The sequence below is a fragment of the Giraffa tippelskirchi genome, chromosome 8 (genome assembly GCF_054371585.1).
Source record: "Giraffa tippelskirchi isolate mGirTip1 chromosome 8, T2T-mGirTip1v1.2.pri, whole genome shotgun sequence".
Lineage (NCBI taxonomy): Eukaryota > Metazoa > Chordata > Mammalia > Artiodactyla > Giraffidae > Giraffa > Giraffa tippelskirchi.
In genome coordinates, this window is record NC_137282.1 from 54,459,632 (window position 1) to 54,467,140 (window position 7,509).

Here is a 7,509-nt window from a genome sequence, read left to right on the forward strand (position 1 = left end):
GGCTACAGTCCATTGGGTCTCAAGAGTCGGACATGACTGAGTGACGAAACCACCAGTGGATTCAGCCTGTTCTCCCAGCCGTCACGGCGCAGTTTCTTGACCTCCTCGAGGAAGATTTGGCCGCCTCATTGGCTCTGTAGCTTCATCCATTTCTCTCTCTCCTCACAGGAGATCAGTGAAGAAAGTACCTGGCAAAGTTCTTCAAAGCTACGTCATCGGGTCAAAGTCAAAAAGGCACAGATGGAGGCGGAGAACTCCAGGTTGATCTGGAATCCTGTTGTCTTTGCTGGTGCACCTGGGGCATGTGGGTGCCCTGGTGGCAACGGCAGGGTCCCGGGAGCGGGGTGACGGAGGTCTGGCTCTGAGGGACCGGCTAGGGTGGGGGATGCGGGCCTGATGCTCCAAGCGCAACTGAAGCAGGAAACCGTGGCAACTCTCCCACAGAATCTGTCTCCGATTCAGACAGTAGAGCCCAACGAATACTTGTCTTGTGGGGAAGCAGCCCAAACAGTCTTTATGACCCAAACCAGAGGCAGAGGGGACAGATACTGGCTGCTTTGCCAGTTGACTGAATGGGTGGGCATTAGATGAAGAATGGAAGAGAGGAGGTATTTCAACTCCCTTCAACCTCAGTGGAGCCTCAGCTTGTGTGTGTCTGCTGCTGAGTCACTAAGGAGGACCTGGTCCTTGCCGTCTTGTAGGCTGATGGACTCTAGCTGTCCCCAGCTCCCTTGCCCCAAACCCTCCAGTCTCGACCAGAAGAGCTTCCGTGCTGAGCTGGGGAGGGGAGTATCTGTCCCCTGACCCTCCCGCAGCTTGGAGGCCACAGAGCCCAGCAGTTCTGACCGTGATTCTCTGCCCCTCACCATGTCAGTCTGCACTCACTCTCTGAGCCTCGGGTCTTGGACCCAGATTGCCTTTCACCAAATCGTCAGGGGAATGGAACCAAATCGCTCTCTAGCTGGAGAGTTTCAGATAGTCTCTCCTTTTAAAGATATCTGAACTATATCCCTCTATTCTTTATTTTTATCTTTGGCCATTGCCACGTACCCTGTGGGGTATCAGTTCCCTGAGCAGTAACTGAATGTGTGTCCCCTGCACTGGAAGTGCAGAGTCCTAACCACCAGACCACCAGGAAGGTCCTCAGCAATTTTTCAAAACATTTTCCCTAAATACCCCAGGCTGGACTTTGTTTCTTTGTGCCCCACACTAGCCCCCTTTGGGCCCTTTGCCTTGGGCGTCCTCTCAGAGACCCCCCTCCACCTCCTGTCTTTACGGCTCTGACTCCAGACCTCAGGTGCATTCAGTGGGACGCTGTGGAAGAGGCATCCACTGAATCCCACCACGTGAACTGGGATCTCTCTCGGATATGTACGTATCAGTCCAATTCAGTCACTCAGTCGTATCTGACTCTTTGCAACCCCTTGGACTACGGCACACCAGGCTTCCCTGTCCATCACCAACTCCCAGAGTCTACTGAAACTCATGTCCATCGAGTCAGTGATGCCATCCAACCATCTCATCCTCTGTCATCCCCTTATTTTCCTGCCTTCAACTTTCCCAGCATCAGGGTCTTTTCCAATGAGCCAGCTCTTCGCGTCAGGTGGCCAAAGTATTGGAGCTTCAGCTTCAGCATCAGTCCTTCCAATGAATATTCAGGACTGATTTCCTTTAGGGTGGACTGGTTGGATCTCCTTGCAGTTCAAGGGACTCTCAAGAGTCTTCTCCAATACCATAGTTCGAAAGCATCAGTTCTCCGGCTCTCAGCTTTCTTTATGGTCCAACTCTCACATCCATACACAACTACTGGAAAAGCCATAACTTTGATTATATGCACTTTGGTTGGTATATATATATATACTATATATATATAATTTTATTTGGTGTATATATATATATAATTTTATTGTTTATTTTTGGTTGCATTGAGTCTTCACTGCTGCTCTTGGGCTTTTCTCTGGTTGCAGTGAGCCAGGGCTGCTCTTTTTTGCAACGCAGGGGCTTCTCATTGCAGTGGCCTCTCTTGAGGTGAAGCACAGGCTCTAGGGTGCACAGGTTTCAGTAGTTTTGGTGTGTGGGCTCAGAAGTTGCTCCCGGGCTCTAGAGCACAGGCTCAATAGTCATGGCACACAGGCTTTGTTGCTCCAGGGCATGCGGGATCTTCCTGGATCAGGGATTGAACCCGTGTCTCCCGCATTGGCAGGCAGATTCTTTACCACTGAACCACCAGGGAAGCCCCTGGGATGACTCCTGCCAGCAGGAAAATAGGACTGTACCCACGCAACAGAAGATCGAAATGTGTCCCACTGTTCCCAGGCAACATGTGCCTGAGTCTCAGAGCTCTCGAACGAAGCAGGATCTTCCCCTTGCAAATGCTTCTAGTGACATTACTTCCCCTGGTTCTGCAATAGGGTCATGTGTGAACGCTTGCCACTCAGCCGGAACAGACACTAGAGAGTAAAGTTAAAATGCTGCAAAAACGACTTGACGTTGAGATCGTCGAGTTCTACACATCAGGTGGAACTCATTTGCTGTAAATCTAGATTGCCTTGGTTTTGTCCTAGCTGTGGACACTCAGGCAGTCTCATTCCTACCCCAGCTGTTAGTGCCTCGCTTGATCTGGTTCCTAGGCCTTACCAGACCGCAGAACCCTCCAACCCCTTCTTGGATCACCCAGCACTGCACTGTCATTCCTGCTCTTTCTTCTTTCCTGGTCTCAGGTCACTTTTACGAGGTCTCACCCAAATTCTTCTCGAACCAGACTCTGCCTCCAGATCCTACCCTTGACCTTCCACTATCCACAACCATTGAATCTTTCCCTTGGGGTCATGTCCACCACCCCTCACCCAGACCATCACCCAGGCTGTTGAGTACCACCCACCAGGGGTCTTTCCAATGTGGGTGTGGTCTCCACACTGAGTTGGGCATGAGTCTTCAGTTCAGTTCAGTCGCTCAGTCATGTCCAACTCTTTGCAACCCCATGAACCGCAGCACACCAGGCCTCCCTGTCCATCACCAACTCCCGGAGTTCACCCAAACTCATGCCCATTGAGTCGGTGATGCCATCCAGCCATCTCATCCTCTGTCGTCCCCTTCTCCTCCTGCCCCTGATCCTTCCCAGCATCAGGGTCTTTTCCAATGAGTCAACTCTTCGCATGAGGTGGCCAAAGTATTGGAGTTTCAGCTTCAACATCAGTCCTTCCAATGAACACCCAGGACTGATCTCCTTTAGGATGGACTGGTTGAATCTCCTTGCAGTCCAAGGGACTCTCACGAGTCTTCTCCAACACCACAGTTCAAAACCATCAATTCTTCTGTGCTCAGCTTTCTTTATAGTCCAACTCTCACATCCATACATGACCACTGGAAAAACCATAGCCTTGACTAGACGGACCCTTGTTGACAAAGTAATGTCTCTGCTTTTTAATATGCTGTCTAGGTTGATCATAACTTTCCTTCCAAGGAGTAAGCGTCTTTTAATTTCATGGCTGCAATCACCATCTGCAGTGATTTTGGAGTATGGGTCTTAGAGCCCCTCAACAATCCTCTGTCCATTCTGGGTTCTTGCCATTCTAGACACTCCCCACTTTCTCCCCCTTGAAGCCTACCTGGTCTCAGCAGGCACCCTGACCCTGGTCAGGGATGCCCAAGGCTCTTCGCTCTGTATCCATCCTCTCCAGGTAATCATCTTCCCCCTGCCTTTCTCTCATACTCGGGGCTCCTGAGTTAAATTTTATGAACACACACAGACTGTTGTGCTCTGAGTAGTACCTCCTAAGTTCCCTCAGCATCTTAGGACTTTTCCTGGGCCATCCTGAACTTATACTCCTCTCTTCCAAACTGGCTCCTCCTTCTGCCCTTCTTATGCTTAATGACATCATTGCCTGCCCAGAAATCCAAGTCAGAGACCCGATCCTCCTCCTCCCCCCCAGGCCTTCCCTAGCACTACTTGTGCTCCCCACCCCTCCTCTCTGCTCCTCCCACCCCCCACATCAGGACACCTGTTTGGGGTCTTACATCTATATACCCAGGGTGGTGCTGTCCATTCTGTACGGGGGGGCTCATGGCAGGATGGTTAAGTTTAGGGTTGGTACATCAGGATTCAAAATGCTACTTAGAATCAACCCTCTGACTCAGTAATTCGACTCCTCGTTATGTAGCCTGCACAAATGTGTGCAGATGTCCAATAAGGCACAGACTGGGCTCTTCAGAGAAGCTTTCTTCTTCATGGGAAAGAGGAGGAAGGAAGAGAAGGAGGTGGGAGACAAGAAAGAAAGAAGAAAGCAAATGTTCACCAACAGGAGATTGGGTATGCTTATTGTTGTTGTTGTTCTTATTAAGTCGCTAACTCGTGTCTGATCTCATGGACTGCAGCCTGCCAGGCTCCTCTGTCCTCCACTATCTCCCGGAGTTTGTAGAAAGTTATGTCTATTGAGTTGGTGATGCTATCTAACCGTCTCATCCTCTGCCGCCGCCTTCTCCTTTTGCCTTCAATCTTTCCCAACATCAAGGTCTTTTCCAATGAGTTGGCTCTTTGCATTGGGTGGCCAAAGTATCGGAGCTTCAGCTTCAGCATCAGTCCTTGCAATGAATATTTAGGGTTGATTTCCTTTAGGATGAACTGGTTTGATCTCCTTGCAGTCCAAGGGACTCTCAAGAGTCTTCTCCAGCACCACAATTCAAAAGCATCGATTCTTTGGCACTCAGCCTTCCTTATGGTCCAACTCTCACAATCATACATGACTACTGGTATTCTTATTATTAGCCCTTGGTAAAGGTTTATTATGAAAGGAAGGATAAACTCAGAGTCCCAGCTCTCTCCCCACCCCAGAAATTCCTTTAATCCTTTTAACTGAATGCTGTGCTCCCGAGAAGGCCTCCTGGGAACCTTGGGGAGCACTGCCCACCCCACCTCTTACCTCCCACTGATAATGGAATTCCTGTCTCCACCTCACTCAGTGGTGGTGGGGTGGCGTGAGGTGGGACCCTCACAGCTCCAGGTCTTCTGGGGATCTGGAATTCAGGACTGTTTCTAGTGCTACTCATGGTTCAGGCATTTCTCTTTGGCTTGGAAGCTTAACCAGTTCTCCTTCTACTCATATTGTTGTTTACCCCAAATTCCCCAAGGCCAGGTCACCAATGAGAGGATGCTTGTACTGTGTGTCCCTCTGACCTATTACCACACATTTTAACCCAAAGAATGACATTGACGATGAAGACTGTGCCCAGCAGCTCCCCATCCTCAACAGACCCACTGGAAATAAACACTGTTCTTCTTGTTGGGGGGACATTATGGACCACCCCCCCACCTAAGGAAACAATGAGCTTCCCTTGGCAAGTAGGATAGTCTTCCAGCTACTGTTTAACCTCTTTATGCTTCAGTTTCTCTGTCTGTAAAGATGAGAATAGTAATAGTGCCTTCTTTATAGTTTTCTTAATGAGGATTAAATGAGCTAATTTATGTAAAACGCTTAAAACAGCACCTGGCATATAGTAAGAATATATGCGTTAGTGTTGGCATTACTGTTGTTCTTCAGAACAGAAGCACATGGTTCCTCCAGTTTAACTATCCTAAAGGGTGAGCTGTGGGCTACCTCTGCTCCAAATAGACTCCACTGGTACCAGATTCTGGAAGAAGGGACTGGAGGAGCAGAGTGGAACTCGCTCGCCAAGAGTACCAGCCACCTGAGACCCAGGTACAATCCAGGAAGATTAAAAACCGAAGCAGCAGAAGATGGTGAAGAGATTAGGCAGGAAGGTTATCATCATGGGCTTCCCCAGTGACTCAGCAGTAAAGAACTCACCTGCCAATACAGGAGATGCAGGAGACTCAAGTTTGATCCCTGCATTGGGAAGATCCCTGGAGAAGAAAATGGCAACTCATCCAGACTTGTTGCCTGAAAAATCCTTTGTGCAGAGGAGCCTGGCAGGCTACAGTCCATGGGGTCTCAAGGAGTCAGACATGACCGAGCACACACTCTTGTCATCATCATACTCTCCAAACCTCCAGTGCCATCAGGTGCCACAAAATTGAGGTGGACGTGTCCTGGGTCTTCTCTGTTACCGAGTCCAAGCTTGTAGTGCTCACTGCACCACAGGCCAATAAACCAACAGATGAATTTTGAGGGCAAGGAATAGAGCTTCCAAGAAGTTGGCGGACTAGTGTCCCAAAGAACCATCTTCCTTGACTTAGAATTCAGGCTTGTTTTATACTAAAAGGGGTGAGGGGTGGAGTAAACTCCAACATTCCTGGTTCCAGTCAGCCTCCAGAGGGAATGTGTTAATTTCCTCCTCCCTGTAGTTATTCACAAGTGGACTTGGTCAGAATGTTTCCTGTGGGCTAAACAAAGATATTTTAGCTTAATGCTCATTAGCTGGGAGGCAGGGCTCCTAGAGATAGGCCATTATGTATAATATAAGCTTATAGGCAACATCGCTTCAGTGATTAACTTAGAGGATGAGATGGTTGGATGGCATCACTGAAGTGATGGACATGAGTTTGAGCAAGCTCTGGGAGTTGGTGATGGACAGGGAGGCCTGGCATGCTGCAGTCCATAGGGTCACAAAGAGTCGGACATGACTGAGTGACTGAACTGAACTGAACTGTATAACAGAATACGAAGGTTCCTCCCTATACCTTGAGAGAGCTCATGGCCACCTCCCAGCAGTAGTGGCAAGTGGTATCACCTTTGTTAAGTAGGTCCCTCTTTAACACAACCCTGGCAGCCCTTCCATACCTAGGCACAGCTGTGCAATGGGACATGGTCACCTCCAACCTGCCTGCCTTCTCTCCATGTGGCCCAGAATGGGAGCACAGAAATACATGGAAAAGCTTCCAGAACCTTCCACACTTTTGTAACCACGGACCAGATCTGGAGTTGCCAGCTCCCTCCCGCCATTAAACCTGGAAGCCCCAGTGACTTCCTACTCTCAGCTTTCAGTGGGGCAACTGGGTCTGCTAGTACCTTTCTCCACTCACTGACAATCCCTTCCTGGGGCAGGCCTAGTCTTTCCTGCCAGAAGGACTGCTTGCCAACCCTGAAGATGGAAATGCCACCCAAGGTGCAACCATAAATATTCCCTGGGCTCAAGGCAGTATTTACATCTTTGAAACCTTCCAGACGCCAAATCCACTTCTCTGACTCTAACCCTATATATGTGCTGTGCTTAGTCGCTCCGTCATGTCTGACTCTTTGCAAACCCATGGACTGTAGCCTGGCTCCTCTGTCCACGGGATTCTCCCAGCAAGAATACTGGAGTGGGTTGCCATTTCCTTCTTCATATTGTATTACATTCAGCACTGTCTTTGATTTGTTCAATATATTAGAATAATCATTTCAGATAATAGGGGGAAAAATAATTTTTTTAAAAAAAGTAACACCATGAGTTCACATACATATTAAATTAAATGCTTGTTAAAGCTATTACCCAACAAATGAAGGAACCAGGCACACATGAGAACCTGTTTAAAAGAGACTCCCAAGAGCTGACCCTCTTATAGATCAAGAA